Source organism: Mirounga angustirostris, unplaced genomic scaffold, assembly GCF_029215605.1.
Source record: "Mirounga angustirostris isolate CCGP_5_RB_7025 unplaced genomic scaffold, mMirAng1.0.hap1 SCAF_2, whole genome shotgun sequence".
In the NCBI taxonomy this organism is placed as follows: domain Eukaryota; kingdom Metazoa; phylum Chordata; class Mammalia; order Carnivora; family Phocidae; genus Mirounga; species Mirounga angustirostris.
The window spans coordinates 170,345,989-170,373,449 of NW_026991710.1; the positions used below are offsets into that span (position 1 = coordinate 170,345,989).

Consider the following 27,461-nt stretch of genomic DNA (forward strand, 5'->3'; position numbering starts at 1 on the left):
TTATCTTTATTTATTTGCTTTGTACTGGACGAGGTCTTTGTTGCATCAACCTTAAAAATAAAATACACAGTTATTTTATAAGCAAAAAGAGTTTATCCTGGAATAGCAGAGGAATTGCAATTAGGGACATGCAAGCTATTGTGAACCATAGGCATGTCCAAAGAGACAGAGGAAGGGTCAGCGGAAATCAAGGAAGGTTGTTTTAAATAAAATTCACTGTATAAGAACAAGAGTTTGAGGTTGTGGCAGTTTCTCATTGGCTACAAGTGGTGAGTAGTGTTTTGTTGGTGAGGCGAGGAAGGATCTTCCTTCTTTTTCTTAAAAGCAGGAATGGAATGTCCTCCCTTGTCAATTCTTTTTTTAGCAGATTCCACGTGCAGCATGGGGCCAGACTCTCATGACCCTGAGATCATGACCTGAGCCAAAATCAAGAGTCAGATGCTTAACTGACTGAGCCACCCACATGCCCCTCGTCAAGCTAATTCTTACCTTCTTTCTTTTTTTAAAATTTTTACTGTTATGTTAATCTCCATACATCATTAGTTCTTTCTGCTGGTTATACAGGCTGCAATGAATGAGTGGCACGTGCATGAGAGCGCCCCCTTCAGGGCTTCCCGACTCCATTTTAAATGAGGTTTCCTTTATTTTTACACTTGCTGAAGAGAAAAATAGAACCAGAGTCAGAACTACCTTTTCCTACCTCTCTACCTCTTGAGACCCCAACAGAGCCATTCCAAGGCACTGCCTCCATGAGATGCAACTGCTTCAGCAGACAATGGTCACCACCTTCTCTAAAATCCTCTAGCACTTGTCAGTAACACCAATTTGGATATGCAATCTAATATAACCTTCGGATGAATCCTTCATGACAGTCCTGTGTAAGTGAATAACTGTAAGCCGTGAAAATGATAAAAAGTAGTCTTTAAGGGGAATTTGCAAACAAATTCATTTATGTTCGAAATAGCAACGCTACAGAATCGTAAGTGCCACCCGACATCTGAGGCTCTGAAAAACAGTGGCCACCACATACGACGAGGTACCTCGGTGCTGTGATTGGAAGAACTGAAGCCTGTAGCAGCCACAAGGTAAAAGGGAACCAGTCAACAAAGAAGATCTTTAATTTGTTTATTAAAAGTATAACTCTTCGGGGTGCCTGGGTGGCTCAGTCGTTAAGCGTCTGCCTTCGGCTCAGGTCATGATCCCAGGGTCTTGGGATCGAGCCTCATGATGGGCTCTGTGCTGAGCTGGAAGCTGGCTTCCCTTCCCCCTCTCCCTCTTCCCCCACCCCACCCCCTGCTCGCATGCACTCTCTCTCTCTTCATAGTCTTTAAAAATAATTTAAAAAAATAAACAGAAAATGCCCAAACTGGGAAATATTTCCCAGATAAAGAGATAACTTCTTTTATCTATTAAGCACTCCAACACAAAACATCGAGACTAAAAACACCCCCCTGAAAAAGTAAGCTACAGATAGAAAAGCAATTTGCCCCAAAGAAAAGAGAGTTTTCTCACGTACAAAGAGTATCAATATTGAGAGTGGTCAAAAAAAAAAAAAAAAGATGTTTTACAAGACATTATTTATTGATTTATTTGTTATTTGCCTATCAGATTGACAAAGACTAAGATAGAATGATGACCTCTTGGGTTTTTGAGGTCCTGGCAAAATCACCGTAGCCATGTACTGCTGGAAGATAAGTTGGCAACATAGATCCGAATATTTAAAAATAGCGATCTCCAACCTAGTAATTCCACTTCTGCAAATGATCCTAAGGAAATTACCAAGTCAGTACATAAATACATACACTGCATAACTATGATAGGAGAAAAAAATGGAAATACCATACATGCCCAGTAGGAAACTGGGAAAATAAATTATAGTCTTTCATTGAATCTATGATATAGTCTTTGATTGAATCTATGAAATCCAATAGTAGTGATGACCGTGCATACATAATTATTAAAAAGTATTCCAAAAAAAGGAAAGTATCCATGCATCGCTAAGTGAAAAAAAAAAAAAAAAACTGTCACAGAAAAATAAGGCATGCTATAAATATCTGTGTAATAGAACATATTTTATTAATCAGTTAATGTCTTCAGATCACCCCAACCCCACCCAACCTGCTAAGGGAGACTGGGGATCTGCTTCTGCATTTACTTTCTTCCAAGCTTTCTAACGGAGGACCCAGCTAGTCAGACATCTTCTTTCGGACTTCTTTTCCTTTTCATGGGCAGAGGGAAATGGGGAGAGAGAATCCCAGAGTACCCGCTGAGCAGGGAGCCTGATGTTGGGCTCCATCCCATGACCCTCAGATCACGACTTGAGTCGAAACCAAGAGTCGATGCTCAACTGACTGAGCCACCCAGGTCCCCCTTCTTTCAGACTTCTAATATCATGTAAACTTAGGAACAAAAAGGATGGGAATAGAGAATAATTGATACCAATCTAATTCTGGGTAGATTTTTGTGTGCATGTATGAGTTTTAGAAGAAGTTGTACTACTAAAAAGAAAAAAGTACAGGAGCTGCTCTAGGATTTGACAGGTGCGGACAGAACAAAAGGGTATGTTAGAAGTGAATTACCATGTTTCACATACTTATTAACCTTTAAATAGTCCAAGAAAAACAATTAAAGAATTTGTGCTACTTTAAATGCTTCTCCGTTGATGGATGTCTCCTTTTGAACACAACACAGCTCTGAGACTAGACTCTGGGGGTCATGGTTAGGGGCATGAGACAGTACGTGATTTGACCCCCACATTCACCTCTAGATGCTGTGTGACTTAAACTTTTAACTTTTGGTACACGAAATTTTTAGTTCTTCTATAAAGAACATTCATTGCTAATAAAATAAGTATACCTCACAAAGAGTTATTGAAAAGCTGAGTTGCTCTATAAATGTTTCTTAGGTGCTCATTCTACTTTCTCGGCATTAAGTTTTTACTCCCCACGCCCAAAGCAACCTCTGAGACAGGGATTTAAGTGGAAGTTGGTTTCTTTGGGATGTACCGCTAGGAAGCACTGGCACGTACGTGGAAAATAGCGATGCCTGGAGGTATAGTGATCGAAAGGAAGCAGGGAAGGGAAGGAGGCCAATATGGGATATAGATCGAGCAGGTTGCTCTGCACCATGGGGCCCAATTCTGCTGGGAAGCTCTAAGATATGGATGCTGTTAGATGCTTTCAGAGCTGTGCCCGCCTCGAGGTATTTATCCACCAATTCTCTTGCATTTCCATCTCCAACAAACCCACCCTCAGGTCCATCATGGTCAGCCTGAGAAAGCCCAAAGGAGCAGGATCCGAGGAGTGGCCCCACTCGTTCTGAGTAAGGAAGCATCAGCTACCTAGTGACAATGCCATAAATTATTCTGGAAGTTCCTTCCTTTCCTACACCCTCCCCATGGTAGTACTCAGTCTAAATAATAAGTGTTACAGGGGCACCTGGGTGGCTCAGTCAGTTAAGTGTCCAACCCCTGGTTTTGGCTCAGGTCATGATCTCAGAGTCCTGAGATCAAGCCCCGCATCAGGCTCCCTGCTCAGTGGGGAGTCTGCTTCTCCCTCTCCCTCTGCCCCTCCCACCCCCTGCCCCCTCCCCCTGCTCATGCTCTCTCTCACTCTCTCAAATAAATAAATAAAATCTTAAAAAAAAGAAGTATTATAAGGTAACACTAATCTCCCCCAATACATCTGGGTCCTATATCTAATGTCCTTAGAATGCAAGCCCTTGGAGAGCAACCTGCCCCAAGAACATCATCCACTGTTCTTGATCTTCATCTGTGTTCTCACCCAAGATATTTGGTTCTTGGCTGATGAACTTAGTAAACAACAAACAAAAAAAGAACACATTTGATGAGAATACAAATATATGGTACAATTTAAAGTGTGATTCCATTCTCATCTAATTATAGAAACCAGAGGCAGGAAAGAAAAAGAAGAGGAAGTTGATACACTGGACTAGAAACAAATTTGTTTTGTTTTGTTTTTTAAACATTTATTTCTTTTTAGAGAGAGAGAGAGAGAGAGAGAAGAGAGAGCACCAAGCACAAGTAGGGGTAGGGTCAGAGGGAGAGAATCCTTCAAACAGACTCCCTGCTAAGCAAGCAGCCCACCGTGGGGCTCGATCCCACAACCCTGAGATCATGACCCGAGCTAAAACCAAGAGTCGGACACTTAACTGACTGAGCCACCCAGGCGCCCTGAAACAAGTGTTTTTTTTGAGTCCTCATTAGACACAATCTGTGCCTCAACACGCTATGACAAAGATTCTCCTCTCCGAGTGTCCCCAGAGCAGCAGTGTCAGCTCCCTTGGGAGCTTTATGGAACCACAAATCCCTAGCCCTCAGCCCAGATCCACTAAACTTGCCCAGATCCACTAAACTGCAACAATATCCCTTCTGCATTTGGATAGAAGAAGAGATACAAAGGAAATCTGGCAAATAGTAACAACTGTGGACTACAAACGCAGAGTGCATGACACACAGTCTTCCCAGAGATCGTGTTATAATAGGTTTGTGCTCAGGAATCTGTGTTTTTACCAAGTATCATAAGGTTTCCTTAGAATGACGGCTTACATCGCTTTAAAAGAACATGGTTAAAAAAAACTGCTGTATCCTGAGATTAAGAGTTCCTCATATCAGTGAGGTCATATAATACATGTCTTTCTCTGACTGGCTTATTTTGCTCAGCATAATACCCTCCAGTTCCATCCATGTTGTTGCAAATGGCAAGGTGGGAGGTGGGAGGGATGGGGTGGCTGGGTGATAGACATTGGGGAGGGTATGTGCTATGGTGAGTGCTGTGAATTGTGTAAGACTGTTGAATCACAGACCTGTACCTCTGAAACAAATAATACATTATATGTTAAAAAAAAGAAGAAGAAGAAGAAGATAGCAGGAAGGGAAAAATGAAGGGGGGGGAAATCGGAGGAGACAAACCATGAGAGACTATGGACTCTGAGAAACAAACTGAGGGTTCTGAGGGGGGATGGGTTAGCCTGGTGATGGGTATTAAAGAGGGCACGTTCTGCATGGAGCACTGGGTGTTAACACACAAACAATGAATCACGGAACACTACAACAAAAACTAATGATGTAATATATGGTGATAAACATAATAAAAAAAAGAAAGAAAAAAAAATCTTCTGTAGACAAATTCCATATTTCTTAGTATATGATGGATTTGGCAGAACAGTCATCTACCCCGAAGATACAAGCAATTTATATTTGACACACCAAATCTGTGGATGGTATTATGGTGTGTTTCTCTGGCCCATGCTCCCATATCTGCATGCAGTGGTTACCAACAACTTTCCTGATGGTTCCTATTTTCCTGCACCTATCACAGAAGACCATAATCAATGTGTTTTGAATCAGAAGGACACATAGCAAAACTCGCCATGTGGTCACTCATTAGAAGATCAAGTCAGTCCCACACAATAAATAAGAACGAGTATCGATGGGTACAAGAACATCCTTCCTTCTTTCTGTCTGTCCACGAGACACAATCTGACCTACTTGGGATTCTCAGGTCACAGGGTGGATAAACACCCTGAGGCAGGGACAGCTCTGAAAGCATCTAACAGCATCTCTCAGACCTTCCCAGCAGGATTGGGCCCCATGGTGCAGAGCAACCTGCTCAGATCTATATCCTATATTGGCCTCCTTCCCTTCCCTGCTTCCTTTCGATCACTATACCTCCAGGCATCGCTATTACCCATTTACGTGTCAGTGCTTCCTAGCAATATATTCCAAAGAAACCAACCTTCACTTACATATTATAGACAAGATTCCTATCTGTGAGCTCCACTGAGCCCTAAAAATTCCATGAAGGGCTTTGTTTAGACCACAAATCACCTTGGGAGAAATCACTTCAATAACTGCAACAGTGGTGAGTTAAATTTTTCAGGATGTTACAAGGTTGACAGCCAAGAGTCTTGAGGATGGGGGTGGGAGACAAAACCTATATTCTACAGTATTGATACCATGAGGCATGCCATTTAGACTACTATAGGCTACTATAAAATTACAATGCTCGACATTTTGCCCTATTCTAAATACAAATAAATGAAAAAAAAAAACCCACATGCTACTGCATGAGCCATTTATACAACATCTTTTTAAATATGTTTGTCTCATAAAGCTGAATTAACTATGATTTTCTCATTTTAAAAATGTTAGCTGGTGGCTGCACATTTCACTCTTAATTCCATTTATATGAAATATTTGTCACATCACTGGCCACTTGTTAAGAACATGTTTTGTTATTAGTTATTTCTCCTATCAAAAATGTGTCTGTTCTGCCTAATTTATATGATTATTAAGCATCTTGACTTTCTTCTGAGTACTTGTACAAAGGTTATATCAAGATGACAAGCCAAAAGATTTTAAAATGGTGAAAAAGAAGAGGAAGAAGTGCAATGCTGTTAGCATATCCAAGGATCAGTTCAGTCAACTTCATTCAAATCTGTCCCTTCTAAAAACAAAAGCTTCTCCCTGACACTCCTGCCCCAATTTGGTTATGGTTTTGTCTGCTTACTACCTTTCTACCTGGAAGACTATCTGAGCAATAAGTCAAGTCAGAATTAAAATCCATGTAACGCTGAACTCTACTCAAAGAGAACTGTTGTTTAACTAATCCCTACTTTTTTTCCACCTTAGATATATATCAAAAATGGATGCCAAATGTCTTATATTTCACACATTTAGTTTTGAGTACTTATAAAAATCATTTCTAGATTATAATGGAAAAATTCTGAACTATTTCAATATAGTTTATACGGTAGAAAATTCTAGGGATTTTACTCTGAGTGTTATAGCTCCCCAAAATTGGTATCTTGGTGATTTTGTTGTGTTAACACAGAATATCGTAAGTGAATAATTATCACAGAGAACTACTGTTACCATAGTCATAGGTCAGGGTATGTTCCTAAGTTCTGAAATCAACCATTTTTATTTTATTTTTTTTAAGATTTTATTTATTTATTTGACAGAGAGAGACACAGCGAGAGAAGGAACACAAGCAGGGGGAGTGGGAGAGGGAGAAGCAGGCTTCCCGCAGAGCAGGGAGCCCGACACAGGGCTCGATCCCAGGACCCTGAGATCATGACCTGAGCCAAAGGCAGACGCCCAACGACTGAGCCACTCAGGCGCCCCTGAAATCAACCATTTTTAAACTATAGAAGATAAGATTTAGAAAACCATTCTATTCTCTTGGAAGTATCTTGTACTCTCAGGAAGAAGGTGAGTATCAAAGGAATAGATTTTTGACCAAAATACTTTTTTTTTTAATGAATTAAAAAGTTTATTAGCCATAGAAAAAAATTGATTCCTTAAATCAATTCTTGTTAAGTTCCCTGTAAAACAATAAGCTTACAGAATATTTCTTTCTCACAAACAGAAAGTCACTATGCTTTTGGTCCAAGATATGTTTTTGTTCCTTCTTCTTCAGATGACAGACAGATGGATGTAGCCGAATCTATGAACGAGTGTACTTGCCCCAAATGTGCAACATAAATACAGAAGCAATGAACAGAAGACTCATAACCAATACTGGAACAGGGCCAACCTTGAGCCCAGGTGAGTCTTCTGTATAGAATCACCACATGCCCCCAGTGCCTGCTGAGGTTGTGCGCCCACGCTCCTTGTTCCACAGCTCGCATATTTTCTCTGCCAGACCGTGGATCGAGCCGCCCGGGCAGACACTGCTTTTCTGGGGGAGCACCCCGATGAGCCCACATTAGTGCCACTGGGGGTCGGACCAGCATGCTGAAGACTGGAAGGCGCTGGAGGCTGAAACTGACGGCCAAGAAGCAGACAGTGGAGTCCTCAAAGGACCGGCAGCTGCCAAAATACTTTTTACCCACCTAACATCTGACTAGAAATATGTGGCCTCTGAGCTTCAAGGCTGGAAATCAACAAATCTTTTTGTCCCCTTGTGTGGCTACTATGTATATCCCAACTCTAGGGTCACCAAGTCAGAGTCCTATTTGTTATCCATGCTCTGCACACTAACATACACATATTCAGGTGTTTCTCCCAGTGGTATATCCCACATGGCCAAACACACTATGAACAGGGGAGCAGAGAATTCTGGACATGGGTGGCAGAGACAAAACAGATATAAATTCTCTGTAAATTGCAAATGGAAGATCCCAAATTATCCCAATGACCATGAAGAGATACTCACTTTCTCCAATCCCATCTGCTGCTTTATTGTTTTTATCTACACTTTATAATGCCCACGTAAACCCACAAACACACCAAACTCGTGACCATATTGCAAGTAAAGCAATCTGTCACTAATAAAACCCCACAGAGTAAAACAGCTCTGGTCCACACACAACCATGTGCTAGGTTGATGTATCTGTCATTCAACAGTTTACAATATTTTCCATAATCCTGTACAGGGTGTCCAACAAGGCATTCCCAAGTATATCTGTACTTACAAACATATTCCTGCTATCAGACAGAGAAGTATTTTGCATTATAGGGATAAACTGATTTTGCGTCCTTTTGTGAGCACGGGGTGTGCAAGGGTGCCTTTGAAAATTCTTTCACCAGTCCTGTCCTCCCGCCTTGTTAAATGCACTCTGGATGGGGGCATAGGCCAGAAGGAGGGTAAACAGCAGGTGTGAAAGCAGTAAAGAAACTGGAGTTTTTCGGGGAGTCTGGGTGGCTCAGTTGGTTAAGCGACTGCCTTCGGCTCAGGTCATGATCCTGGAGTCCTGGGATCGAGTCCCGCATCAGCTGCTTCTCCCTCTGACCCTCCCCCCGCTTCATGTGCTCTTTCTCTCATTCTCTCTCTCTCAAATAAATAAATAAAATCTTTAAAACAAAAAAACAAACAAAAAAAAGAAAGTGGAGTGTTTCTAAACAGTGAGGTGGGAATAAAAGTCATATTTAAGTCAGAGATAGAAACAGAACTTTTCCTTTGCCCCAGTGTCCCAAGGCTAATCCTGCAGTGGTCTCTAACAGAGAATCTCCAAGGTCACTGGAAAATCTGAATATGAGTTATGTACCCACTGCTCTTTGGCTCAGTTGATCTGGTTCTTAAATCTATCCTAGGGAATCAAACATTGTTTTTTGGGAAATCATCTCATGGGCCTTTCTTATTTTACACACACACACAAAGCAAAACTTGATTAAATGAATGTTGCTGAAGGCATCACTGAATTTTAGACACAAATCCCTCCTGCCAATTGCTATTAGTTGCTCAACATTTAGAAAACAAAGAAAAAACCCCTTAAGAATAGCAAATTTGAAAATTTGAACAAATCTCCCTTTTGGGAGACTGGCATCTGGCAGCCTATCCTGTGAGAATAGGTTCTAGAGAAATTTCTACATTCTACAGGAGGATATATTACCTTTATGTTAAATGATCATTTAATTCCCCAGAAATTAGGTTAAAAAAATAAAGACATTCAAGAAGATCAATGGATGAATGTTGAAAGGTTTCACTCTGTTTCCTTTTAAAACACTGAACTAGCACACTGATTATGAGTACTGTACAATTTTAATATAATCATTTACATTCTGCAAACATTTTAAAGCAATGAGAAAGCAAAAGGCAAATTAAATTTTTACCCCATGCCAATCAATTTGGATAATGCAGAAGTGAAAAAATATCACACAGACCTTTAATAATTTATAACTTTGACAGTAATAACTAAAAATATGATTACCACTTTGGAAATGTTGAAATTAAACCAACAATTGACTTTCTTGACTATGTGATTTGCCTTTTTTTTTTTTTTTGCCCCAGAATAGGGAAAGATAATCGTTTTTCCATATTTGCACAGAATGAGGCTTTTATAGTTTTTCCAACAAAGATGATCAGAAGTTGCGTTTGTTTGAGAGAAAACATTCTAGCGATTTACTGAAGGGAACAAAATTCAATGTATGCTGTGTACCACACAGGAATGCTAAGAGGAACTATCCACAAATTGGAGCACATTCTCTGAACTCAGTAGGAAAAGCTGACTGCTTTCTCGATGACTGGAAGCTGAAGTCAATGCCTGGGCTCAGTCCCAGCAGACCCACTGAATAAGCTAAATGCATGAATAAAATGTCAGTAGCGGCCCAAAACATCCCTTCCTTATGTCAGACTGGAAAGAAATCATTCTGTTTAAAAGCCAGCTCTAAAGATACTGCCAAATAAACTTCCCCTGCCTTTGAGGATTCCGCAAAGAAAGTAACCAGTTTTTAATTGAAGAGATATTAGCAACAACCTTGGAAACTCCTATCAAAAATCCTCTCCTGCAGATGGCCCTGGTGGTCCTGTGGAGATGTGGGGGCAGGAAGACTGAAATTTATTAGAGACACTGATGTCTTCTCAAGTGTGCATCTGAAAAAGACAGACAGCATTTCTGTCTGATCATTCTGCAGTTCCAGTCTATGATATATTGTATCAGAATTTATAACCACTGCAGTATTTCTAAATCATTACTCTCCAACAATGGGGTCAGCAGTTTGAATATTACTCAGGGAAAAGCAGCTATACATATAAATAAATAAATACAAAAAATGCAAATAATAGCCCTGACAAAATAGAGCAGGGTAGTTATTGGAGAGCAATTGCTCACTGGCATCTGTTCATCCAGCTGCTAGTTGAAAAGACGGACAGCAGGTGTCAATTTAAGTGCAGTGTTATGGTTAATTTCATATAAGGCCCTGCTGAAAAGAATATCCAAACAGTAAAACTAAAAATAAAGTAGAAGAAAAATCAGCGTTTCCTTGTGTCTCTCTGGGCTTTGTGTTGCAAAAGCCACATCCTCAGGAGAGGGTCCTTCCTCCATGTACACGGTTGGGAGGAAAGCAAAATGTCTGCGTACTGCTCACGTCTAAGAGACTTTCAAGCAAACTTGGAGGGAGGGTGGCTGCTCGGCTCTGACCCTCCGTCAGTGGTGATAAAACCTGAGAGCTCAGCTCTGTCTCCTGTGATACCTGGCTGGTTTTCAGCATGCAAACCAAAAAGATAACAGCACTGAATCTGGACACCCAGTGCAGACTCCTGCATAAATGCATTAATATCTACACCTCTCCTTAAGCAACCATAAAACTCTCCATGGGCATAATTAAAAAATGATTTCAACTCAATGTTTAGATTTGAGGGAGTGCCAGAATGGTTAAAGAAGTATCTTGCCATGTAATGTGTCACCGAATCATAGATTTTTGAGCTGGAGGCTAATTCTTCTAAGTGGCAGAGAGGTTAAATGATGTCCCCAAAGCAACAGAGCTAATAAGGAAAGTGGGTCCCCTCTCAATGTAGAGATCGCTCCTCAATTACTACACCAGAACTCAAGGAGAAGCTACAGAATTGCATTGTCTTTATCTTAGCTCTTTTATCATTGACTTTTCATATATAAAGGAATATTTATTATTAACCCTCATTAAACTGAGTACACATAAAAAATTTAAAAAATAAACTGATTACACATTCATGCATTTTAATAGATGGATAGTCTTTTAGAAACTGAAATCTCTCATGTCAATCTATCATTTCAAAGGTTGCCAGCCTGCTAAGCATTCTACGTATTTCATTAGCTAATAACCATGTACATACCTCCTGTTACAATGAAACGTATCTTTTAAATAGAGTATTTATTAGATGTGCCATTATGCAGTATGACGGAATAATCCCTTTTCACATGAATGAACTTTCCCGAGAAATAAAGCTAAGAAATTTCAACAATGAAATTTTCTAAAGTTTTAAAATATTTAAAGTTAAAAAAGATTACAGTTGAGATGATCAATGCTTACTATAAGCCAGGCACAGTACTAACTAAACACTTCACATGCATCATATGATTTAATCCTTCTAACAGACTTGCGCCTTACATACCAGAGATGCAATGACTAATGCAATGTCATAAACTACTAAGTGGTACAAGAGAGATTTAAATCCAAGTAGTCAATGTACATTTAGCGTATGACCCAGCCACTTCCCTCCTAGGTATTTACCCAAGAGACTGAATGCATAGCCATACAAAGACTTGCAAATGAAGGCTCACTGCAGTTTTATTTGTAACAGCCAAGTAGTAGAAACTATCTAAACATCCATCATAGGTAAATAGATAAACTTTGTCACATGTACACACATGTGTACTACTCAGCAATGAAAAGTAACTACAAGGTACATGAATCTCAAAACGATTAAGCTGAGTGAGACTTTTGACCAAAAAAAAAAAAAAAAAAAGAAGAACATATATAATTCCACTTACATAAAGTTTTAGAAAATGCAAACTAATCTACAGTAACACAAAGCCTATCAGTAAATGTCTGGAAGGCGAGTACACAGTAGACAGGGACAGACTCATAATGGGTGTGAGGAAATGTTTGAAGGTGACGGGTGAGGTTATTAATTAGAGTGACAGTTTCACACAGACTATATACGTCAAAATTCATCAAATTGTGCCCTTTATGTGTGTTTATTCTACATTAATTATACCTAAATTTAAAAACCTAGGATTCCAGAGGAGGGGGGAAAGATGGCGGAGGAGCAGGGGACCCTATTTCAACTGGTCCCCGGAATTGAGCTGGATATCTACCAGACCACTCTGAGCACCCACGAAACCAGCCTGAGATGTAAGAAGATCTGGATCTCTACAAACAGAATATCACAGGCGGTTGGTTTTGAGGTACAAAGCAGGGAGCCGAGATTATGCGGGCAGATATCAGAGGATAAACGGCAGCGGGAGGGTGCCTGGCTGTGGGGATCCTACACCGCCGGTGAGTGACAGCCTCGCGCGCTGCGGACGGGGCACAGACTGGCAGACCGGTAGCATCGGGAGAGGACTTTAGGGCAGCCCCCGGGGTGGAAAACCAGACCGTGGGGGTCCTGCGCGCTTGAACTGCAGCCTCCTAGGCGGAAACCCGGTGCACCGGGGTCAAGCCGGTGAACTGCAACCCCCGGGGGTGGAAACCCCAAGCGGCAGAGTCACGCACACGTGAACTGGGAGCGGCTGGCGGTTTTAGAAGCACAAAGGGCAGAGATGTGCCCCGACCTGGAGGCAGGACTGGGAGCGCTGCGGAGGGGCGCACAACCCAGGACGCTGCAGTTTATAGCAGCACGAACAGAAACGGAGACAGTGTGGCCTGGAGAGCTCACTGAAGAACAGACTGCGGTCTCTCTGCTCTGAGGCAGAGGGTTGGAAACGGTCTCTTCTGCTCTCACTCACGGAAGAGATGCGAAAGCCACCAGGGAAAGCCACCAGAGAACAAAAGCCCCAAAGACTGATTCCCATTGAGCCCATCCCCCGCCACAGGGGCTCAGGGCACCTCCGCCCTGAGTAACAGCGTGGCAGGCCCCTCCGGCAGAAGACAGGCTGGAAAAACAAGAGGCCAGCAACCCTAAGGTCCCAAGAAAACAGGTGCATCTTGCTTGGGTTCTGTTCAATAATTTCGACTCTGTACATTCCCTCAAACACCCATCAACAGAATGACTAGGAGGAGGAGCCCCCAAAATAGAAAAGACTCAGAGATTATGACTCTGAGTCATAAGAGATTATGCAGATTTACAAATGGATGCAGATATAACCAAGATGTCGGAGATGGAATTCAGGCTAGCAATTGTGAAGACAATGGCTAGAATGGAGAAATCAATTAATGGCAACATAGCATCTCTAAGGGCAGAAATAAAAGGTGAATTGGCAGAACTTAAAAATGCTATCAATGAGATCCAATCCAATCTAGATAATCTAACAGCTAGGGTAACTGAGACAGAAGAGAGAATAAGCGACCTGGAAGACAATATAATAGATAAAAAGTGAAAAGAGGAGGTCAGGGAAAAACAACTCAGAATCCATGAAAACAGAATCAGAGAAATAAGTGACACCATGAAGCGTTCCAATGTCAGAATAATTGGAATCCCAGAGGAAGTGGAGAGAGAGAGAGGCTTAGAAGATGTATTTGAGCAAATCGTAGCTGAGAACTTCCCTAATCTGGGGAATGAAACAAACATTCGCGTCCTAGAGGCAGAGAGGACCCGTCCTAAGATCAAGGAAAACAGGCCAACATCCTGGCATGTAATAGTAAAACGTGCAAATCTTAGAACCAAGGAAACCATCTTAAGGGCAGTTAGGGGGAAGAGATTCCTTACGTACAGAGGGAGGAACATCAGAATAACGTCAGACCTATCCACAGAGACCTGGCAAGCCAGAAAGGCCTGGCAAGACATATTCAGGGTACTAAATGAGAAGAACATACAGCCAAGAATACTTTATCCGGCAAGGCTTTCATTTAGAATGGATGGAGAGATGCAGAGCTTCCACGACCGGCAGAAGTTGAAAGAATATGTGACCACTAAGCCGGCCCTGCAAGAAATATTAAGGGGGGTTCTATAAAAGGAGAAAGACCCCAAGAGGGATCTACAACAGAAATTTACAGGGACAATCTATAAAAACAACGTCTTCACAGACAACATGATGACAATTAATTCATATCTTTCAATAATCACTCTCAACGTGAATGGTCTAAACGCTCCCATAAAACAACACAGGGTTGCAGATTGGATAAAAAGACAGGACCCATCCATATGCTGTCTACAAGAGACTCATTTTGAACCTAAAGATACATCCAGATTGAAAGTGAAGGGATGGAGATCTATCTTCCATGCCAGCGGACCTCAAAAGAAAGCTGGGGTAGCCATTCTTATAGCAGACAAATTAGATTTTAAACTAAAGTCTGTAATTAGACACACAGGACACTATATCATTCTTAAAGGGTCTATCCAACCAGAAGATCTAACAATTGTAAATATCTATGCCCCTGACATGGGAGCAGCCATCTACATAAGCCAACTGTTAACCAAAATAAAGAGTCATATTGATAACAATACGTTAATTGTAGGTGACCTCAATCCTCCACTCTCAGCAATGGACAGATCATCTAAGCAGAAAATCAACAAGGAAACAAGAGCTTTGAATGATACATTGGACCAGATGGACCTCATAGATATTTACAAAACATTCCACCCTAAAACAACAGAATACTCATTCTTCTCGAGCGCACATGGAACTTTCTCCAGAATAGACCATATACTGGGTCACAAATCAGGTCTCAACCGATACCAAAAGATTGAGATTATTCCCTGCATATTCTCAGACCACAATGCTCTAAAACTGCAACTCAATCACAAGAAAAAATTTGGCAGAAATTCAAACACTTGGAAGCTAAAGACCACTCTGCTCAAGAATGTTTGGGTCAACCAAGAAATCAAAGAAGAACTTAAACAATTCATGGAAATCAACGAGAATGAAAACACATCGGTCCAAAACCTATGGGATACTGCAAAGGCAGTCCTAAGGGGGAAATACATAGCCATCCAAGCCTCACTCAAAAAAATAGAAAAATCCCGAATTCACCAACTAACTCTACACCTTAAAGAACTAGAGAAAAAGCAACAAACAACACCTAAGCCACGCATTAGAAGAGAAATAATTAAAATTAGAGCAGAAATCAATAAATTAGAAACCAGAAACACAGTAGATCAGATCAATGAAACTAGAAGTTGGTTCTTTGAAAGAATTAATAAGATTGATAAGCCACTGGCCAGACTTATCCAAAAGAAGAGAGAAAGGACCCAAATTACTAAAATTATGAATGAAAGGGGAGAGATCACGACTATCACCAAGGAAATAGAAACAATTATTAGAAATTATTATCAACAACTATATGCCAATAAACTGAGCAATCTGGATGAAATGGAGGCCTTCCTGGAAACCTATAAGCTGCCAAGACTGAAACAGGAAGAAATTGACAACCTGAATAGGCCAATAAGCAGTAACGAGATTGAAGCAGTGATCAAAACCCTCCGAAAAAACAAGAGTCCAGGGCCTGATGGATTCCCTGGGGAATTCTACCAAACATTCAAAGAAGAAATAATACCTATTCTCCTGAAGCTGTTTCAAAAAATAGAAACAGAAGGAAAACTTCCAAACTCATTCTATGAGGCCAGCATTACCTTAATCCCCAAACCAGGCAAAGACCCCATCAAAAAGGAGAATTTCAGACCGATATCCCTGATGAATGTGGATTCCAAAATCCTCAACAAAATCCTAGCTAATAGGATCCAACAATACATTAAAAGGATCATCCACCACGACCAAGTGGGATTTATCCCCGGGATGCAAGGGTGGTTCAACATTCGCAAATCAATCAATGTGATGGAACACATTAATAAGAGGAGGGAGAAAAACCATATGGTCCTCTCAATTGATGCAGAAAAAACATTTGACAAAATACAACATCCTTTCCTGATTAAAACTCTCCAGAGTATAGGGATAGAGGGAACATTCCTCAAGCTCATAAAATCCATCTATGAAAAACCCACAGCGAATATCATCCTCAATGGGGAAAAGCTGAGAGCCTTTCCCTTAAGATCAGGAACACGTCAAGGGTGCCCACTCTCACCACTGTTGTTCAACAAAGTACTAGAAGTCCTAGCAACAGCAATCAGAGAACAAAAAGAAATAAAAGGTATTCAAATTGGCAAAGAAGAAGGCAAACTCTCTCTTTCTGCAGATGACATGATACTTTATGTGGAAAACCCAAAAGACTCCACCCCAAAATTACTAGAACTCATCCAGCAATTCAGTAATGTGACAGGATACAAAATCAATGCACAGAAATCAGTTGCTTTCTTATACACTAACAATGCAACTGTAGAAAGAGAAATTAGAGAAACGATTCCATTTACAATAGCACCAAAAACCATAAGATACCTCAGAATAAACCTAACCAAAGAGGTAAAGGATCTATACTCTAGGAACTACAAAACACTCATGAAAGAAATTGAAGAAGACACAAAAAGATGGAAAAATATCCCATGCTCATGGATCGGAAGAATAAACATTGTTAAAATGTCTATGCTACCCAGAGCAATCTATACCTTCAATGCCATCCTGATCAAAATTCCAATGACATTTTTCAAAGTGCTGGAACAAACAATCCTAATATTTGTATGGAATCAGAAAAGACCCCGAATCACCAAGGAGATGTTGAAAAAGAAAAACAAAGCTGGGGGCATCACGTTGCCTGATTTCAAGCTATATTACAAAGCAGTGATCACCAAGACAGCATGGTACTGGCCTGAAAACAGACATATAGACCAATGGAACAGAATAGAGAACCCAGATATGGACCCTCAACTCTATGGTCAAATAATCTTTGACAAAGCAGGAAAAAACATGCAATGGAAAAAAAACAGTCTCTTCAATAAATGGTGCTGGCAAAATGGGACAGCCACATGCAGAAGAATGAAACTCGACCATTCTCTAACACCAGTCACAAAGATAAACTCAAAGTGGATGAAAGACCTCAATGTGAGACAGGAATCCATCCAAATCCTAGTGGAGAATATAGGCAATAACCTCTTTGACATGGCCCACAGCAACTTTTTCAAGATACATCTCCAAAGGCTAGTGAAACAAAAGCAAAAATGAACTTTGGGGACTTCATCAAGATAAAAAGCTTCTGCACAGCAAAGCAAACAGTCAACAAAACAAAGAAGCAACCCATAGAATGGGAGAAGATATTTGCAAATGACACTACAGATAAAGGGCTGGTATCCAAAATCTATAAAGAACTTCTCAAACTCAACACCCAAAAAACAAATAATCAACTCAAAAAGTGGGCAGAAGAGATGAACAGACAGTTCTCTGAAGAAGACATACAAATGGCTAACAGACATGTGAAAAAATGTTCATCATCATTAGCCATCAGGGAAATCCAAATCAAAACCACATTGAGATACCACCTTATACCAGTTAGAATGGCAAAAATGGACAGGGAAAGAAACGACAAATGTTGGAGAGGTTGTGGAGAAAGGGGAACCCTCTTACACTGTTGGTGGGAATGCAAGTTGGTACAGCCACTTTGGAAAACAGTGTGGAGGTGCCTCAAAAATTTAAAAATAGAGCTACCCTATGACCCAGCAATTGCACTCCTGGGTATTTACCCCAAAGACACAGATGTAGTGAAAAGAAGGGCCACATGCACCCCAATGTTCATAGCAGCAATGTCCGCAATAGCCAAACTGCGGAAAGAGCCGAGATGCCCTTCAACAGATGAATGGATAAAGAACATGTGGTCCATATATACAATGGAATATTACTCAGCCATCAGAAAAGATGAATACCCAACTTTTACATCAACATGGATGGGACTGGAGGAGATTATGCTAAGTGAAGTAAGTCAAGCAGAGAAAGTCAGTTATCATATGGTTTCACTTATTTGTGGAACATAAGGAATAACACGGAGGACATTAGGAGAAGGAAGGGAGAAATGAAGGGGGGGAAATCGGAGGGGGAGACAAACCATGAGAGACTGTGGACTCTGAGAAACAAACAGGGTTTTAGAGGGGAGGGGGGAGGGGAGATTGGTTAGCCCGGTGATGGGTATTAAGGAGGGCACGTACTGCATGGAGCACTAGGTGTTATACGAAAACAATGGATCGTGGATCACTACATCAAAAACTAATGATGTATGGTGACTAACATAACATAATAAAATTAAAAAAAAAAAAAAAAGCTAGGATTCCAACTCCAAAGCTTGTGCATTACCCCACACAGCATATTTAGCCTCAGATATGATAAAATTTCTATATAGCATAAGAAGCGTATTGAGTTTAAATTCAGTTTTACTTAGTGCAACATCACTTATTTTCCTCTATTTAAGATATAAAGGGCTAATTGATGCCTGTTGTTCTAATGTGTGATTGTTACCTCCCTGCAAGTGAAATCCCTAGGGAAAATCTCAGTTTTGATCAATTCGCCCCTACCCTGAATGGCCCCATGCTGTTGCTACATTTTCACTGATGCAGCCCATCTTTCCCAGCTGTGATGTCTACAGTTACGTTTCGCTTCTCTATGTGGGTCTTTTCTCTTACTCATTCTTTTCATCTATTTTCCTCGCTGTCTGCTATCCCAATCCCTGAGGTTAAGAAGTTATGTAAAAATGGTAAGCACACCCTGCATATAAAATTAAGTGGAAAAAATCTATTGATGTTGACAGCTCATTCATTTAAGAGTACTTAGGTTTGAACCTGAGGCCCTCCCAAAGTTTCCCACATCTAAACACTAGGTAATTGGTAATTGACACAAGTCACAGTATTATTTTAACATTTTAAAACATTGTAGTATAAAGCACTCTATGTTCTAAACTTAACTTTGTCATATAAGGTTTACCCCAAATAATGATTAAAATAAATACTCATTCCCCAGCTTCAGAGAGAGCTAAAATTTACACAGTTTGAGGGGATCGCTTTAAGACTACAAAATAACAAATACAAAACTATGTCAGGATATGCAACAGGCCCCAGGCAAGTAAGACGGATAATGCTTAAATGTCTTTAGCTACATGAGAAATACACCTCTGTTCTCAGAGCAGCTTATTCATAAGGTGAATTAGGACCTGTTCCTCTCCCCAGTGGAGCTGGGATATCAGGCAGCAAGCGCTTGATGAGAGCTGTAGGTTAACCCCACTCAGAAGGGTGATCAGGATCTGGAGTTCTGATGGGTGCCTATGTGGGCCCAGTGAATGCTGGAGTGAGAACCATATGGTGGTAATGCTGCAGCTTCCCAGGCCTCAAACTAAACCCATTCCTCTGACCCACTGTGGTTACCATGCGAAGTTGGATGGAGGGGGGTATTTAGCACTTGTCAATGGGGGGCCATTACCAGATTTCTTAGCCCAGAAATGAAACGTCCAGAACTTGCTTGGTCTTAAGCAGGACTGATCTGCCCCTATATAACTGAAAGTTGATTGTGTGAAATTATACTGTTTAGTTACCAGTATTTTCTCTTTTAAAACCACATACTAGTCTTAGTAACAATGCTCGGACCATCAGTGCTCAGTGTGTGCTAACCTCAGCCACTAAAACAAAAGAGCTGCTAAATTTCACAAGAGTTTCGGTGAAATCTTTGCATTTTGAAAAATACTTAGGGTCATTACGAAGTAATAAAGGAGAGACACATGCTTGGTGGTGGTGGTGGCATTTCCACTATCCTCACTAGAACTTGGAAGATTTGCATTTGGGAATATAAGACCAGGACCTCTGAGAGTGAGCTTTTTGTAAGTCTGCTCTGCTGCATTACAGTATAGTAAAGGCCCCCAAAATGGATACAGATTGAAAGCTACACCTGTATCTGACATTATTATATTTAAAAACTGCTGGGTGAGCACATTCCTAGCATCATGCCCACCCTAGTTTTAGCCTGTTTGGGCCTGAATCAGCAAGCTTATGATTTTATCCCTCTACAGAGGGTCCTCACGGAGTCATTCTGAAGTCTCAACACACAGTAGATGGTTCACCTGCAAGCCTTCCCTACGTTAAAAGAAGAGTTTGCTCCCTTCAGGCAAGAGAGAGAATAAGTGCAAGCGAAATAACAATGACTACCAAATATTGAACTTGACCTATATGCAAGGAACTATGTCTTACAGGTACCGCGCACACCTCTCCCAAGTTCTGGGCAAAGGAAACATTGTATTCCCCTTTTCCAATGAGGCACAGAGAGAAGCCCTTGGCAAATTTCCTACTTCAGTAATGACAGAGGCAGGATGTAAGGATGAATCCAAAGCCCATTCTTATCTTGTATCAGACAGTTGGACTGCGTTCATGTCACTTTCATTATCCTTCTTGATAAGAACAACTGACTCAGGATGGGAAGGAAACATTATAAAACTTTGTATGTAAGTTAGGCCTGACCTCAAAGGCTGGTCCATGTACAAAGACTGGTGCAACTGACTGGTAATAGAAACTGGAGTTGCTTTCTCTCTGGTTAGCTACTGAACTATCAGACAAGCGGTGGAGATGATAGAAGACATGAGGATAAGACAGGTAGACACACAGCTCCTATCTGCTCTGCTAGTCTGCAGGTCTTCTTTAAGTTTTGTGGCCATTGCTACCTCCATGAATGGAACAGTTGACCACATGAGAGAAGCAAAGGGCTCTGTGAACATTCATGGTACTGAGGCTGGGACAGAGGCAATGTCCATGCTCCAGGGTCTATAAACTGCTAGAGAAGGGAGCAGTCATGGTCATCAACTTCGGTTGTTTTAATTTTTTTGCATCATTGGACTTCAAGCAAGCCCAGTGGCCTCCCCAAGATATCAGCCCTGTGCCTTTTTATGGTTTCAAGTATCTATAAATAGGCTTATGAATTAACATCTATTTTTCTCTCTCTGGTTCTTTTCTCTTTTTCTCAGCTCTTGTCTTTCCCCATCTTGCTGCCTTTATTTCTCTGCCTCTCAACAAGTCCCCTTTGAATAACAATTCCTAAAAAAAAAAAAAATTTCAAGACGAATATTATCTTAACTTAGCAAACAACAAACAAACCAACCCATCAACGGCAACCCTAAGCAACCCAGAAAGCACTTAAAAGAAAGGAAATGAGGCTGCCTTACATTTTTGGTCTCCCTAGGGCAAAATGCTTTACAGTGTGACAGTGCACTTCACTTATACAATCATTTTTAAACTCACTTATCACTTTATCCACATTTTGTATCATGCAGCGAAAGAATACACTTGAAAGCCAAAGCATCCACGCATTAAGGAGGCCTGTCATGGTTCATATCGAGTTCAACTTTATAGGTTCTTTTATTGCAGCCCCCAGCTATGCCACTATATGGTAATCAAAGGCAGCCTCCAAACTCAGCGTTAGAAGCCTAAATGTATTTTGTTTTTCAAACATTCTGAAAAATGATAGAGGCCCTGCAAAAACGTATCTAGATTGGATCTAAATGGAATTATACCACTACAGCTGAAGTGCAGACCAACTGGAATAAAGCAATAGCTGTTTGCCCACTAACTGGTGCATCAGCTGGCGGTTCTGAATAATTTTCCTAGTCTCCACTTCTCACTGCATTCGTCAAAGTTTAGAAGAGACCTCAGAGCCCATTTAACCCTTCCCACCACATTTTATTTTTTTTTTTAAGATTTTATTTATTTATTCATGAGAGATAGAGAGAGAGAGGCAGAGGCAGAGGGAGAAGCAGGCTCCCCGCGGAACAAGGAGCCCGATGCGGGACTCGATCCCAGGACCCTGGGATCATGACCTGAGCTGAAGGCAGACGCTTAACCGACTGAGCCACCCAGGCGTCCCTTCCCACCACATTTTAAAGCTGAAGAAAAAGGGGGTGCAGAGAGGGGATGTGAATCATCGGGGTCACAAAGTGAAAAGTGGCGTAGATGCAACCCAAACCTTGATCTTCTAATTATAAGCCTGTGGTTTGTTTCAACAGAATTCAGTCTCTCTCTTCTTGATTCAAGAAGCCCTTCTGAGCAATGACTATGACAAAGACTGTGTTAGAGAATAGAAATCTAATGCTAAGGACTGAGGCCATGGAGTCAGAAGAATGAAGAGTTTGAAGCTGGCTCACCCACCTGCTACCTCTGTGACTCTGGGCAAATCACTTAGCATCTGTGAAACCTCAACAAGTTACTATATTTCCCAATGCTATTATTCCACAGTCACCCTGTCCTTTGTGAGTGTGAACAATTAAATGAGATAATGCAGCTGAAGTGTTCAGCACAGTGCCTGGAATTTATTAAAGGTGCACTAAATGTTAGCTATTGTCATTACAAGGTGAAGAAAGCATTGCCCATACCTGCTCAAGGGCTATAAATAAAAGTCTAGAGACCAGCAGAGAAATGGTGAATTAATAATGGGGTGAGTTCAGAACAGTCCTGGAGGCAAATGCAAAGGGCAGAGACACCACTGATTCTAGTTAGGGTGAGGCTCCCTCGGGCACACCGGACTGGGTCCCAGATATGAACTTCTTTATTTTTATTACTGTTAGTTCTGGGGATTTTGTTTTTACTGGTTCAACTTTATAGCAAACCCGACTGTAGCCTAATGTACGGAAAGGAGTCAGGGAGAAGGAAATAACAAAACACAACTGAAATAATGAATGAGACTTTAGCCATTCTTAACAGAAGTTAATAATGATGGTTTGGGTGCTTATCTACTCTCTGGTCTCATTAGAACTCCAATCTCATTTATTGCTTTTGGGATTGACATCTAATTTTCCTTTTTTTTCCAAATATGCCCCCCTAGTAAGAACCAGGAAATTGGGAATATTCCCTACCTACACTACTTGCATATGCTGTAAGATGCTTATCTGTTTCTTTTTTGATCAGGAATACGTCATCTTCTTATGCGCAGAAAAAGGGTAGAAGCACTGGGGACTACAGCAGGAGGGAAAAAATGGAATTTGAAGGTAGACAATTCCAAAATCGAATTTTGGCTCTGACTTCCAGCAAGTAATTTAACCTCTCTGAGCGCAATTTCCTGTACAAGAGAGAAAACATACCTACTTTGTGATGAGTAGTGGGTATAATACACATCAGAGATGAAGCAGTCCAAACACAGAACAAAACCAAAAGGCTATCCTCCACAAAATTAAAAAAAAAAAAAAAAACTGGAGAAAAAGAGGACTTTATAAGGGAACTCTGCCAATGCACTCACTCATCAGCATCTCAGAGAGTAAGACTGAGATCATGAACTCGTGCAAGAGTGTGTGTGTTTTAAAGCAGGGATGTGGAGCAAAAAGAGGCAAAAAAACCCAGAGAAAGACAAACAGTGTAATGAGTATATGTGTGTGACTGGGGAAGAAACAAAAATAGAATATTTCCAAAATGGACCATGAAAGAAGCAGTTCCCACTGGTAATACGCCCAAGGATGCCCCCATGGTTTCAAAGAGTAAATGCAGCTCCTGATACCGAATGCCTCGGAAAAAGAGTGCACGCGTCGGGCCAATCTGACGTCAGTAAGTTTACATGTGATGTCTCAGCTGGCGTACTGAAATCTTCTCTCAAATGCAAGTCCTATCTGCTTGGGGGAATGGCATCAGACGGCCCAGTATGTTGCATCCGGAGGCCCGACACCAACAAGAGTTTACAAGAAGGGAGGCCCACAGACATATTTTGGGAGTGCAATTCGCATAATTATCATAGCGGGAAGAAAGAAAGAGTTTGAGCTTCTGCTGTGACTGGAGCTAAGATTAGTCCACGAAAATAAACTGGGCCTAGCCAACCCAGGCACCCCGCTGATGGGCCTTCCCTGCCTTGCCTTTTAAACATGTCTTCTGGTTTCTCACTGTCTGCCTTGACCTGTCCCTTCTCTGCCTGCCTTAGGTTTCCCTCCCTCATTTCCAGTGTGCTAACTACACTTGGACGCTCAATCAATGCTCATTCTGGGTTTATTCATAAAATCAGGAAATATACACTTTCAGGGCTGGAAGGGATATTAAAGGGCATCATCCACAACTGTCCCTAAAACATTCCCAGTTGAGGAGACAGCCTGCTTTGGCCTGAGTAACTCCTTTCTCATATAAAAACCTCTTGAATAGTAAGAGAATTTGGTAAAAATGATTCATTATGTTAATCTAAATCACTGTGAAAGTTTCTGCCTATTGGTCTCATTTCTAACCCCTGAGAACAGAACAAAGTGGAGAATAAAGAAGATGGGCATCGAAGGCCAAAAGATCCTAGTTGGGATCATGGCAACACATAGTACCTCTGGTGTGAGCTTGTGCATCACATCCAACCTCTACAGGCCTCATTTTCTCGACTCCATACTGAGCAACCATGATTTTTTTGGTGAAGATTAATTGTGGTATTTTAGTCTCTAGTATGGGGCCTAGAACACAGGAGACAACATACAAATGTTCTTCCTTTTCTATCTCCCCTTCTCCCACATAAAAGCCAGTCTCTCAGATGTGTAAAGGGTCATCAGGCCTTCCTTGAATAGTCTCTCGGTTGCAAATCGCTTAATGCTGGTGAAAACTCCCTCTTGTGCATGTTCTAGTTGATTATATTCTTTTACTTTTTTAAAGATTTTATTTATTTATTTGACAGAGAGAGACACAGCAAGAGAGGGAACACAAGCAGGGGGAGTGGGAGAGGGAGAAGCAGGCTTCCTGCGGAGCAGGGAGCCCGACACGGGACTCAATCCTGGGACTCTGGGATCACAACCTGAGCCGAAGGCAGACACTTAACGACTGAGCCATCCAGGTGCACCTAGTTGATTATATTCTTAACATGGTCCCCAGAATAGGAATGCATTACCTCCCGTGTGTTCAGGCCAGTGCAGAGCAGAACTGTGACTTCTTTGGTACCGATGCTACACTTCTAACACACTCCTGGTTCCTTCGGCTGACTCACATACCCCATGCCTTGATCAGTCAACACACACACCTGCCCAATCCTCCCTCTACACCCACCCACTCACCATGTCACTCTGAGCTTCCTCAATCGTACTTTTCTGCCTGTATTCCTTGTCCTGGCACCTGTCACAAAACCGGGCATGATCCTCCTCCATTTTCACTGGTAGCATCGAGATTTTCAACCTAGAAGTATGTGGTGAGCATTATTATCAAATTAAGTCCCTCTTAAAATAATCACCAGGAAATTTGTTTTTGTGTCTCCAACCCCCAGCCTCTACATTGTGGCTTTTAAAGATCTGTTTCGAAAATAAGTTGCTTAACCATTGACTCCAAAGTGCAAAATTCTTTATTCATTGATAAAGACTGCTTTGTCATTTCCCTACTGGATTCCACTTGTCTGCCTTAGCCCTGAATCCAAAAGTGCCCCATCTCTTGGCTTTTATAGGTGTCCATTTTTCACCAGCGGGGAACAACCCACCTCATCTGGAACCCTCAGTCTTTCCAAGGTTGGCTTCTACGTTGAGAAACATGACCATCTCAGGTTCAGTGATGAGGGGTATCATTCCAACACTGCTCCTGGCACACGACAATGATCCTCCCCTATCCTTTTCTCCTGCTGATGCCAGCAAAAAAAGGGCAAGAACAGTCCTTGCAGAATAGAGATTGCTTTACCAACACTGTCCTGGGGCAGGGATGGGCTGCCTTCTGCAGAACAGAGAACTAATTAGCATTCATTTTCTGTAACAAGCAAGCTGCTAATTTGATAGGGAAATCCAAGTAAATTTGCAGCTTCCCTTCATCATATAATATGCATTTTCATTTAGCAACACGGCCATCTCATACTGAATATTAGTTCTGAAATTTTAATTGACTATGTGTCTTTTACTCAGGAACCACAAACACCAAGTTTAATCATTTGGATGGAATATAAATGGAATTAACAAATGGCCAAAATTACCTATGAGAAGGGCACATGAGATGCTGTTCAATAAAACAAGCAATGATAAAAATAAAACCTAATATTTGCACAGCGGTTTAGAATTTATGGTGTGCTCTTTATATAGCCACATTACCCGTTTTAAGTACTTCAAAACAGCAGGAAAACAAAAGATGGAAATGATGTAATGAACAGCTTAAACTGCGTATGAAATTGGGAAAATGGTTTTTATTATTCCTCTTTTTGGCTCCCAGTGTCTTGCATTGCACTTGGTGCATAGTAAGTACTCAATAAACCTCCATCTCATGCACAGAGGGTGGAAAGATTCACCATTATTCTTAAGTTTGCCCAGAACCCGTGTACACAGGGCGTGCTCTCGACAGCGCAGAACTGGGGACTTATTCCTAACAAAAATGGACAACTGGACATCCCGTGGGCAGGAGGAAGGCAATGACTTTGTTATCAGTCACCTTTGCTCAAGTGGTTACATGTATACTGAATTTGTCAAAAAGAAAATCACAGGCTCAAAAGGCAGTCACTTATGCTAGGCTACGTCACCAGACTGGGCTTCATACCCAGTTTCAACCCCCGTCCCCCAAGAAACAGAGTTTTACCCAGTCAGGAATTCTCTGGTAGGCACCAACGAGGTAGTCTGCCAGAAGGACCCTCTCCCTCTGGAGCCCCCGAAGGATGATGACTTAATCTGCCTGATGAGACGATGCCCTGCTCATTCCCCCTGCGGGACATTACCTGGCCTGAAACAATCCTTTCTTCTCTTTGGCTCCTAACATCCTTGTTGCACCCTCCTTCTTCTAAAACCCTTCCATTTTATACAACTCCTAGGAGCTCCTTTCTACTGGCTAAACGGGACGCTGCCGAATTCATGAATTGCTTAATAAAACCAATTAGATCTTCAAATTTACTGGGCTGAATGTTAGTTTTTGACGTGTTTAACAGGATAGATTCTGGAGATGCACTGCGCAGGGACAGATTCAGTTCCACCCTGGAAAAGTAACAAGCTTTCTGTACTTCAGTTTATTCTTTGCTAATATGGGAATATTAATAGTCCCTGCCCCACGTGGATGTTCCAAGAAAACTAGATTAATCTATGTAAAAATGCTTAAAGCTCTGCTCCACACACCATCGACATCCTCTATGTGTCTGGAGTTAGTGGTGGTTAATACCTCGAGTGCCCACACCAGGCTTGCCATGAAGAGCCACTCGAGTGATATCTGTTGAATCAATGAACGATCCTTCGGACCTGTTTCTACTTGGAAAAACGGTGTCTTTTCATAGTTTATATTGTCCCAAATGACTCGAAAATAATAAAGGACTAGAAGGTGGGCAGACAAGTCATTTCGCAACTC

The 27,461-nt window shown here is 41.3% G+C and overlaps 1 protein-coding gene and 1 pseudogene across 2 annotated transcripts in view; both read right to left on the reverse strand.

Moving 5' to 3' along the window:
• Positions 1–27,461, reverse strand: part of UNC5D (unc-5 netrin receptor D) — a 541,726-nt gene that overhangs the window by 444,098 nt on the left and 70,167 nt on the right. The window lies entirely within an intron of this gene.
• LOC123847694 (protein transport protein Sec61 subunit beta-like) lies at positions 7,271–26,885 on the reverse strand (annotated as a pseudogene).